This window comes from Balaenoptera acutorostrata, chromosome X (genome assembly GCF_949987535.1).
Source record: "Balaenoptera acutorostrata chromosome X, mBalAcu1.1, whole genome shotgun sequence".
In the NCBI taxonomy this organism is placed as follows: domain Eukaryota; kingdom Metazoa; phylum Chordata; class Mammalia; order Artiodactyla; family Balaenopteridae; genus Balaenoptera; species Balaenoptera acutorostrata.
Window position 1 is genome coordinate 54,464,364 of NC_080085.1, and position 12,379 is coordinate 54,476,742.

The 12,379-nt window shown below is 41.2% G+C and overlaps 1 protein-coding gene and 1 non-coding gene across 2 annotated transcripts in view; both read right to left on the reverse strand.

Moving 5' to 3' along the window:
• LOC103001617 (myotubularin-related protein 8) overlaps positions 1-12,379 on the reverse strand; it is a 143,745-nt gene that overhangs the window by 118,231 nt on the left and 13,135 nt on the right. The gene's annotated exons all lie outside the window — the stretch shown is intronic.
• LOC114238742 (U1 spliceosomal RNA) lies at positions 10,602-10,765 on the reverse strand. The gene has a single exon (XR_003624033.2). It is a non-coding gene; the product is annotated as a U1 spliceosomal RNA (small nuclear RNA).

The window sequence follows — 12,379 nt, forward strand, 5'->3', positions numbered from 1 at the left end:
GCCAAGAGGTGGAAGCAACCCAAATGTCCATAGACAGATGAATGGATAAAGAAAATGTACACACAATGGAATATTATGCAGCCTTAACAAATCCTGCCACATACTAAAACATGGATGACATTATGCTATATGAAATAAGCCAGTCATAAAAGGACAAATACCGTATCATTTCCCTCATATGAAATATCTAAATTAGTCAAAATTATAGAAACAGAAAGTAGGAAGGTAGTTGTCAAGGGCTGGGGGGAGGTGGGAGGGGAAATCAGTGTTTAGTAAATACAGAGTTTCAGTGTTGCAGGATGAAAAAGTTCTAGAGATTTGTTGAAGAATAATGTGAATATACTTAATACTATGGAATTATACACTTAAAAATGGTTAAGTTGTTAAATTTAATGTTATGGGGTTTTTTTCCCACCATTAAAAAAAGAAGTCTTTACCAATCCCAAGAAAAACTGATCTTGTTTTCCTGTACAGGCTATGAATGAGGCAGGAGATAGATGGGCTCCAGGTTAGACATTTACAACTGGCCTTCTGTTTACATTTCATGGGGCAGGAAAAAGCGGGCTTCAGGCTGGACACTTACAACTAGCCTCCTGTTTGCATTTCCTGAGACAGGAGATGACAGGTGGGCTTCAGGTTAGGCATTTAAAAGCAGCCTCCTGTTTGCTCTCCGAAATGGAAGTAATGACAGAGACAGGGTAAATAGCCAAGCTTTGTCTCTTGGGGATGTCTTAAGATAACAGTCATGGCAAGAACAAAGAAGGCCAAAATCTTGTCTGAATAAAGGATCAAGGGATCTCCACTCCCCACCCCCCGACCCTCCCCTTGGGGTAAGAGAGACACTACACATGCGCAGAAAGACTCCTTGGGGGTCAAAAGTCAGGGGACAACTCCAGGCCATAATAAGACTTGCTTCTCCCAGACGCCTTCACAGCAGGATCATCTTGACTGAGAGGTGTGTGTGCGCACCTATGAGGAGGGTCCTGAGACTGATTAGCCAGGAGGGACAAAGCAAGATGATTTGCCAGAAGGGAAAAAAGGACCCAGAAAACTGCCCCCTTATAAAGGATTTAAACTTCCCAAAGGTGCGACTCTCTCTCTGAGTTCGCCCATGCGTCTTTCCGCATGTACTTTGTTTTTCCAATAAACTTTTTACTTTTCTCTTTACCTTCTGCCTCCTCGCCTGAATTCATTCTTGCCAAGGCAGGCAAGAACTAGGGACCCAGGCCCTAGCCGCTGGCCTCTGTGGGCTAGCAGTTAGGACTCCCAGCCCAGGAACTAAGATCTTGCTTCCAGCTACTGCTCGCTGATGCTTGCTGCAAGCTGCCGCTTACTGATGCATGCATCCGAAATCAGGAAGGCATTTATTTGCAGCACAGAGTCACCCATGCCAGAGGTACAGATATAGAAGGTGGCTAAAGGGTGACTGGAGAAAAAGAAGGAAGGGAAAGATAGCAAGAAGTGTCCAATTAGAGAAGGGAAGGAGGGTGGAAGGACAAGGCCAGAGAAGGAGTAGAGTTAAGCAAAAAGCCAAACTCAGAAGGCCCAGTATAAGAAAAAGAAAAAAGAACTATTAGAACCTAGGAGATATTTTAAGGCCAAAAACCCAAATGGAGAAGGAAGGTGCTTTGGTCTGAATGCTTGTGTCCACCCTCCAAATTCATATGTTGAAATCCTAATGCCCAAATATGATGGTATTCAGAGGTGGGGCCTTTGGGAGGTGATTAGGTCATGAGGGCGGAGCTCTCATAAATAGGATTAGTGAGATTAGTACCCTTATAAAAGAGGCTCCAGAGAGATTCCTTGCCTGCTTTTGCCATGTAAGAACACGGTGAGAAGTCATCGGCAGTTTGCAACTCAGAAGAGGGACTTTACCAGAACCCAAACATGCTAGCACCCTAATGTTAGACTTCTAGCCTCTAGAACTGTGAGAAATAAATTTCTGTTGTTTATAAGCCACCAATCTGTGGTATGTTATTATAACAGCCCAAATGGACTAAGAAGAGAAAAAAAATAAAAAAGAATCCACAGCACCCTTCAGGCAGAGAACAAGTAGAAGAAGGTTAGGAATGAGGTACAGGGTAAAAATGCTTATAGGAAATGCTGCAAAGTAATGCTGCAAAAGAAACATGAGTGCATACCATTTCCTTTCCTGATGAGGAAGCTGTAGGTAAGCATTTGCTAATCTGAATGCAGGAGGCAATGTAAAATTGATGAGAATAATTTGGTAAAAGCATGTGATTGCTTCAGCTAATTGAAAGTTAAAAGGAAGTAGTCTTACTGTTGCTAGAAGGAACTATATTGTGATTATGTTAATAGAAGACATCAGTGCCAGTTGGAATAAGGGCTCACTCTCTCATACTCAGGAAAAGAAGTCACACTTCAGGAAAATAATGGCAAGGGGTGAGGAGTAGAAATTGAAACTATAAAGCATCTTTAGCACTCTCCTGCCTGTCCCAGGACAGGCAGCCTTGAATGGAAGGAAATGCGCAACAAAGGGGAAAATCGACCACTCAAAAGGAGTTGCTGCTAAGGCCCAGGGCACTATCTACCAAAAGGTTACAATGTCCGTGTATGAAGGTTACCAAGTGCCTCAGAGAGAGGGAAATTGTTTATATTGAAACTGTTAATATGGACTTCCTGGAGGGCTCCACACTGCAGGGAACCTGTGTGTATTAGCAGGTAGGACCTTTTAGGAAACCTGCGATTACTCAGACCTACCCCTTTCTCTATTCATAGGCACCAGAGATCCCTCTGGTTCTAAGACAGTGTGTAAGAGGATGTCTCTGCCTGGTGTGCTTTTTTCCCACAGAAATCTGGGTCCCATAGTATGTGTATAGGGGGAAGAGAGAAAGAAAAAGAGAGAGGCGGGGAAGAGACTTAAAAGACCTGAGGGTAGGGTGAGGGGAGAGAAAGGATCGAGGGGGGAGAAAAAGGAAAAAGGAGAGAGAAAGAGAGAAGGGAGGAGAGGGAGAGTAAAGAGAGAGAGATGGAGAGAGAAAGAAAAGAGGTGAGAAGAAGATGACCACCACTAAGTACTATAGAGACTCTAAGTCCCAGTAAGGCCACCCAACTGCTTTGTTAGTTTTGCACACCTGGACTGTAAACAGAACATGCTGACATTTACAAGATCTTTGCTCTTAGAGAAGATGTAGACCATAAACCATGTTTGTTTGTTTTTTTTTTCATTACCCTTCCAGGAAGGGAGGAAGGGAGGAAATCAGGTGCACTTCAGAGGTCTCTGAATTCATTTACTATCCTTATTTGTCACAATTACTGGTAACAAATTGGAAACACTGCAAAAATAATTAAATAAAAGACAGGGCATCTGGCTCCAGGAGGACTAACAGCGTGGTGATATCTAACAGCCCGTTTTCCACATAAGCACTGCTCTATGTGGCATCACCTCTGACAACAAAGAGTATTCATCATGAAAACAATTGCTGCACCCTGCACATATTAAAAAAGCTTTCTCCTATTTTCATAACAAGCAGCTCTGATTTAAGTCTCTTCTTTTAAGTAATAAGTGAGAAAATATGTAACAGGGCAGGAAGGAGGAAAGGAAAAGGTAGAGGGCAAATGAAGTCTTTTGTGTTAAGATGTACAAGGTCATTTGAAGCAAGTGTTAAAAATGCAACCGAGACCAGCCTTGAATGTATGCCTCATCACACCGTAATTTGCATCACCCCTCCAATTAAAGAAAATTTGAGACTCAGAAAGGAATGCTGCATTTTACAGTCCACATACCTATCATTATTAAGTGCTGGAAGCACTTAAGAGAATGAATCTTCCAGATTAACACCAGCATTTCTCAAAGCACATTCTATAAACCCTAGTTCCACAGAATGTTACTAGGTGTGTGTTCATGCACACACACACACACACGCACGTGCACACATACACACAGAGTTCTGTGGTCATGTTAGGGAAACACTGCATTATAAGCAGGTTTCTTACAGGGTTTCTCAGAGACTTTAACAGGTGAAAATTCACTATCAATCTCCACAGTGTTTGTGGTGTCAACATATTTTACCTTAGAATCCTTTTTTCTTTTTTAAACAACTTATCTTGTGGGACTAGTGGTCATCAGGAACACAGTTTAGGAAGTGCTGGTAGAATCCAATCTGCTCATTTTATTGAAGCAGTACAGTGCAGGGGTTAAGAGCACAGGCTTTTGAGTCACAGACTGCTTCATTTTCTGACTCTCAGCAAGTTGCTTAAGCTTTCTGGGTCTTGATTTCTTTATCTTTGAAATGAGGATAATGATAGTTATTGTTGTGAGTCTTAAATGAGTATATAAATATGCAATATTTATGTAAAGCACTTACAATAGTGCCTGGCACTTAGTAATCGCTCAATAAAGGTTAGATATTATTATTTTATCCACAAGGAAAATAAAACCTAAGGTCATGCAGCATGTCAGTATCAGCCCAGGCCTCCTGACTCCCTGTCCAGTATGCATTTCTCAACCAAGGAAAATGTCTTTGGAGATTATCGAAAACTCTTTCTAAAGCACTTAAATATTGCATCACAAAACCACAAAATGATTTTTAAAAGACACAACCCTAAAATAAATCCCAATGGTTTCTAGGAGTAACAGCTTCATTGGGGTTTCCCAAGTACAAAGTGATGTCAAAGGAGGAAGTTCTGGTGGTGAGGAAAACAATTCCAATCCCTATAAAATAGTGGCCACAATATCAGACCACTGCTACCAGGGCTTCCTTGGTAGGCTTTCTCTTTGAACTGTAGTACCAAGAGCCTTGGTACTCAGGATGCTCAGGAAAATACTCCTCTTTGAGACGGGCTGATCTTTGAGACCTTCGAGGACTAATATATATATATACTAAAGCCTCTACCATTGTTGTTTGGCTCTGATGGAAAAAGAAGGGAATACATAGTCATGGAACACTTAATTTGTGTCAGTCCCTTATCATACCATATCTTAATCTTCATCATAGTCCCAAGATGTAGATATTACCTCCATTTTACAAAGGAGGAAACTGAGACCCAGATCTTTTGAGTGATTTGCCCAAGAACTCGGAGTTAAGAAATAATACATCTGGAATTCAAACCTGGCTCTGTCCACGTTTTTTCCCCACTACATTATACTACTTCCTTGACTGAAAGGATCAAAGCGAAGCCAACTGGATTTAGGCTTTTGAGAACTGAAAGAGGAGTACAACCCTTGTCTCTAGAAGTCACATTTCCTTGATAATGAAAAACACTTTACCCAGTTTCATCTTGATTGATTTTGACCTTGCCTCTTTCCTAAATGAATTTGAGGTGGTTTATAATAAAACATAAATCTACAATTACGCTATCAGAACAGAAAATCAAAGCCATGAAAAAGAAGGAGGAAGCAATAATGCTAAATACAAGGGCTAATGTAGTTAATATGATTGAACACTAAATTTAGTTCTCAGTTTCCTGGAAGTCAAGCCAAAAATTATCTGTTTTTAGGAAAGCGTGATATAAATTTTTACGTTGAGAGCAGGTAGGGTGGCTTGAAAAGCACTTTGTAAACAGTAAAGTACTATAAAGTGTTATTACTTACTACTATTATCCAGAATAGCATTGCATACCCATCCAGCATTCCCAATTATTTTGGCTCTTGTTTCAATGATAATTCCATACAATTTATCATAGTCTGAACCAGTCATGCATACTAAACAACAAAAAGAGAATGCTGGCTCTGACACTTGCTAGATGTTTGACCTTGGACAAGAAACTTCAGCAATCTGGGCCACAGCTTTCCCATTTGTGAAATAAGAGGCTTGGACTATCATGAGATGATCTTATTCATTCATTCGTTCATTCATTCATAACTTTAATGAACTTACATACCATAAAATTCACTTGTTTTGCATGTACAATTCATTGATTTTTTAGTGAATTTACAGAGTTGTAAAACCATCACCACAATATAATTTTAGAACATTCCTATCATGCAAAAAAGAAACTGCATTCCCATTCCTCATTTACATAATCTTTTAAAAGGTCCTTTCTAACTTTTGCAGTCTATGTTCTAGACTTACAAAGCTTTAGCAGGTTGTTGCTACCTGTAGAACCAAGTTCAAGTTCCTCAGTGTAACATTCAAGGCGTTCTACAATCTACAAAACCTATTTCTCCAACTTAATTCCTTGCTTCATTCCTCTCAATCCTGCCTCTGAGCTTAAGCCTCTGAGCTTATGCTCTTGCAGTTCCCTTGGTAGGGAGTCCCTCTCACCTTCCCAGTCTCTGAAGAGTAAAATCCTATTATTCAGACTCAGCTTACACACCACTCCTTCTATAAAGCTTTCTTCATTTCATACTCTTCACACTCATCTAGAACTGGATCCTATTTGCCTTTAAACTCCAATAGTATTTCATTTGTCCCTCTCTTGAAAGTTCTCACTTTCATTCTTGAATCTTATGCTTAACATCTCATCACCTTACTTAAGAGATCCTAGAGGATAGTTCCTATATCTAAGATAGCTATGTATCCTTAACAACTCCCAATGTGGGGTTCTGTAAATAGTAACAATTAATAATGATGATGATGATAGTAATCAGTAGCTAAATTAAGCATTCACAATGTGCCAGGCACTGTTCTAAGCACTTTTACAAATATTAACTCATTTAATCCTTATAACAACCCTGCGAGATAGGTACTATTATTATCACCACCATTTGACAGATGAAGAAACTGAGGCACAGAGAAGTTACATACTTGTCAAGATCACAAAGTTAGTTAAGTAGCAGAGTTGAGATTGAATTCAGACAGTCTGGATCCAAAGCACACACTCTTAATCACGACAGTAAATTTCTAAGCCAGTTGAAACTCAATAAATGTTAACTGAAAAAAATCCTAATTAATAAAGTTTCATTCCAGGAAGGTAAGGTAATCAAGAACTCTATGTGCTAAATAACACAGAAGTGATGGGGGGTAGGATAATTTCTGATTTAGACAGGAGAGTCACTAAACTTTTGGGTAGTCCTGAGGTGCTACAAAAATCATAGTTAAACCCTAAGGCTATAACTTTAAAGGACAGATCCTGTCTTATACATAGGTGTTGGGGGTGCAAAACTGGTAGTATTTACTCTAGCTGAATGAATGCATATCCTACTATCCAGAAATTTCACTCCTATGTATACCCCAACAAAAATGCATGTGTATAGCTGTCAAAAGAATGCTCTACTTGTAACAGCCAGAACTGGAAATTTCCCATCAACAGAAAAATGGATACATCACATGTGGCATGCTAACAAGGAACATTATATAGCAATGAGAATGATCTACAATTGCAAGGAATAATATGGATGAATATTTAAAACATAGTATCAAGCAAAAAAAAAATCCATATACAAAACAGCATATACTGCATGAATCCATTTATGTTAAGTACAAAAAATGGCAAAACTATTCTGTTGGAAGTCAGGATAGTGGTTACCCTTGGGAGGGGTATTGACCAGAAGAGGAATGAGGGGATTCCTAGTAATGTTCTGTTTCTTGGACCAGGGTGCTGGTTACATGGGTATGTGCAGTTTGTGAATATTCATGGAGTACAAACTTATAATCTATGAACTTTATGTATGTTATACTTTAATACAGTTTTTTTAAAAGTCTTCCCAAGAAGAGAAAAAGACTCAAGCAAGAGCCAAAAATAAAAGTCACTTTTGCACTTGACATGCAAAACTAATGACTGACAAGCTCATGGTTATCTCTTTGTCCTGAAATGAACAAGACAGATGTATTTCCCTTTTGTGGAAATGGTGAATAAATAAAAGAGAGGCAATTCTAAGTCCTTGTCATTAGTTCAACCCTAATTCTTCCCAGAACTTAAAATAAAGTAAAAATAGTAGACTTCTGGCAAGATACCACCTATGGGCATTCACAGCCCTGCCAGGCACCAAAAGAAATGCCAATTTTATTTAAAGAACTAAGTCTTCATTTGGAATTTTTATTTATTTTCAAGACTTACAATCCCATCCATGAAGTACAAATGGAGTCTGAACATGATGCCAGTTAAAGTTTTCTTGAGCACTAACCCCATCTCCACACCAGTCTAAAACTTATCACTCCTATCTTTATTAGACAAGTCACTTCACCTCTAATGGTCCCAGTTTCCTCATCTGTGACATGGGAGTATTAATACTACCTCCCTTATGGGTTGTTTAGCACAGTGCCTGCCACATAGTTAAATACTCAATGTATTAGCTGCTTCTATTATTTTGATGTGGGTGGGATAATGGTATCTTCTCCCTTACCATACAGCTAGCTCAGTTTTATAGCTTGAATCCCCCAATAGGGGGGTTTTAATATTTTAATTTTTTTAATATTTTAACACTCAAGTACAAGGGCAGTTCTGCCTCCCTTTCTCCCCCAGGTGAAAAGGTCAAAAAAGGAAGAATTCAGATAAACTCATTTTGAACTGGGCAAGTACGGTGGCCCAGGGTTAGGTGGGTTGGGAGAAGAGGTTGTATGAATAGCAGAAGCCCCTTTGCTTTGTGAGGCCACCTTCCTCTACCATGCCAGGGAACCTGGTGCAAATGATATGACCTGGAAAGGAAGGGGCCCAGAAAAAAGCAAGGCTGGATCCTACCAGGGATCTTGCTTGGAGTTCCTGCTTTGCCCATCAAGCAGCATCATAATCTTAAGTTAACAAGTAGGGAGAAGACTTTTCTAGTATGAAAATAACTGTCAGGAATGACTGAGACATGACCTGAGCACCTCCATGTTTGCTGCCCATGCTGGACTTTTGCTTAACACTCCAAATTGAAACTGCTATATAGTTGCTGAGTCGCTAAAAGGAAAGAATAATGCTGAGAACTGGACTTTATTTGGCCTAAGAAAACATACCTTTCTTTAGTAACAAATGAGATGCATTCCATAACCCAAACGTATTATATATAATAATTTTGACCTCCAATCCAAATTCTTGGTAAACAACTTGTGTAAACCTGCATTAACTTCCCTATTTTCCTATAAAAACCCCCGCCATTCTCCTCTAGTGAGACACTATTCTGGTATCCTCCAGAATCTATGATTCCTGAATTGCAGTTCTAAGACCCCAAATAAACTGCTTTTTGCCTTTTTACAGACCGTGGTCCTTTCAGCTGACATTATTAGTGTCAGAAGTGGGATCTGAAGTGATATGCCCAGCTCCGAAGCTGCCATGGATTTGAGCAAGGTACCTGTGTGAGCCCCTTGTGCTTTACCGCCTCCCTGGTGGCCCCAGGCCTGGGCAGTAAGTCTTTTTGGTCCAGAACCTCCCTCTTTGGTTGAGGTTCAGGCATTTATTCTGGGTGTCTTTTGTTTAATCAACTGATCACTTAAGGACTTACTTCCTTTTGGTGAGTACATAATAATGGGACGGTCACAGTCTCAGACTGCTATGGGGGAAGATTCTCACCCATCTGGGACTCCTGCTGGGTACATATACAAAAAGTATGGGGCTGCCTCCTGTGCTTACCTAGGTAAATGGCAATGGTATACCAGAGATGACATAAAAGAACCCTGTTGGCACCTGTTATCTGGTAGACTACAGGGTTTGGTCCCCTGCAGAATTACGGGCCATAGCTCAGGAATTTCCCAAGGTCACTGAGGACCACCCCCCTGGTTTGTGGAAGAATTTAACTTTGTGATACGAACCTATGATCCAGACTTCTCTGTCTTGTATCAACTAACCCACATCTTAACTGGAGAAAGCCAAGCCAGACATTGGCAAACTACTGCCAACTGGCTTCATAGAAAGATATCCATAGAAACGACACTGATGCAGTGGCACCAGCTTCTCAGGTAGCTCTAGCCCTTCATGAAGCAACTTCTCAGGCTCTTCCGTGTACCACTTCCTGGGGAAAAATTCAGTCTACTACACAACGACCTGATGAAACTGTTCATGATTATTACTCATGCCTATAGACAGTATTCTGGGAAAACTCCAGAATACCTGCTGGGGCAAACAATACTCAAACCCTCTTTAATTCAATCTTTGTTGGGGGATTAGATGAGGAACTCAGACTGCTGGTGAAACAGGTACAATTAAATTGGGAAATAATGGCCACTCCTGATCTGGTCAATTTGGCTAATTAGCTATCTAAAACAATCAAACACACAGAAAAACGCAAGACCATTAAAATCATGAATTTGCAGCTGCAGAAACTGGCCACTGCTGCTCAGCGGCCGCCTCAACAGAAAGACCAAAATTCCTCTAATGGACCCTACCAAGATCAAAGCCCCAGCCCGACCACTGGAAGAAGCACCCAAAGTTAAAAAGAGGGCCCTATCAGCATCCCAAAGCCCCTCACCCTGGCCCCTTTCATGAACTCTCTGAGAAATTTGAGAAGCACCTCCCTTTTTTAGACACTCACAAATAGGGATGCTCTGGAAGAAAGTGTTGGGGTCTTCCCAGTATTCCCATTAACACCGTTGGGAGAACTGGACCATTTTATAGGAGCTGAAGCTATTACTGCTCTTCTGAACACAGGAGCAACTTTGTCTAGAACCTCACCAACCTCAAGGCTCCCCGTTCCTCGAAGTATAGAAAAGGTACAAATGGTGGGAGTTTCCAACACAGTTATGAAGGTAAGCAAATTGTCCCCATTGTCTTTTTTTGTTTTTCAGGGGAGAGCGCACATGCAGTACCCCACCACCACAAATTACACAGTCGAGTTTTCCCCATTTGGGGAAATCACAGGGGTCAGCACACTCGCAGTGCAGTGAGTGAGGCTCACCCTGTGAAAACCACCTTCATGATCATGGTATCTCCTCTGCCAGGTAAGTATCCCATTGTCTTTTGAGATAGGCTATTTTCAGGGAATTCACCCCAGTTCCTTCTTGTTCCTTCTGCTCCTGTACACTGTTTGGGCCAAGACCTACTGGAAAAATTACAAGCTAATATTTCCTTTTACCCAAAAGGGGAAATACATTTACAAATTCTTGACCCCTTGAGATTTACTTCTGAATCTAGTACTAATATTGAAATTCCTCTCCTTGCTCATACCTTGTCAATTCTCAGTCATAAGGATTTGCTAGATTCTGTTCCTCCTACCTTAAGGTCCACCTCTTCAAATGACATAGAATACATTCATTCAGCACCACCAATTAAGATACAGATAGACCCTAATAAATCTTCACCTCACCTCAGACAATGCCCTCTCAGGCCTGAGGCCCTGGAAAGATTCATCCCACTGCCAAGGTACACCTCCAGAAGGGTCTCATAATCCCATGAACCAGTCCTTGTAACACAGCAATCCTTCTGATATTCAAGCCTCATGGTCGAGGTTGTCATATTATTCAAGATCTCCGAGCCATAAACAATATAGTCATACCACGTAACCCTGTAGTCACCAACCCTCATACCATTCTCAATTTAATCCCTTTAAACACACAATTTTTTACAATCATAGATTTATATAGTACTTTCTGCACCATTCCTGTCCATCCAGATAGCCAATACCTGTGTGCCTTCAGGTGTGAGGGATGTCAATTTACTTGGACTATTATGCCTCAGGGCTACATGGAAAGCCCTACTTATTTTTCACAAATATCGAGACAAGACTTGGCCAATGTGAATTTAACCCATGGCTCTACTTTACTCCAATATGTTGATGACCTTTTGTTATGCTCCCCCACTGAGGAAGCAAACCTCAAGGACAGGCTACATCTCCTCACTCAGCTAGCACACAAAGGGCATAAGGCCTCAAGGGATAAGCTCCAATTTGTTCCAACTCAGGTAAGATACTTGGGTTATTTGCTTATGCCCCTCCCCGAGGACTACTGCTTCATCCTACACACATCCAGGGCATATCTCAGTTACCACTTCCTGGCACCAAATGTCAATTGAGAGGCTTTCTCAAGCTAGGAAGCTATTGCAGAAGTTGTGTTCCCAATTTCTCCTTGTATGCACAACCCCTTTATTCCCTTTTAAAAGACAACAGAGACCTTGAAGATGTTGGAAGAGTAAGACTTAGAGATCACCTTCCTCCCCACAAATACATCAGAACTACATCTACATGTGGAACAACTCTTACAGAACACCTACTGAACGCTGTCAGAAGACCTCAGACCTCCCAAAAGGCAAGAAACTCCCCACGTACCTGGGTAGGGCAAAAGAAAAAAGAAAAAACAGAGGCAAAAGAATAGGGACAGAACCTGCACCTCTGGAAGGGAGCCGTGAAGGAGGAAAAGTTTCCACACACTAGGACGCCCCTTCACTGGTGGAGACAGTGGTTCGGCTGGAGGGAAGCTATGGAGCCACGGAGGAGAGTGCAGCAATAAGGGTGCAGAGGGCAAAGCAGAGAGATTCCCGCAAGAGGATCAGTGCCGACCAGCACTCACCAGCCTGAGACGATTGTCTGCTCACCCGCCAGGGCAGGTGGGGGCTGGGAGCTGACTTC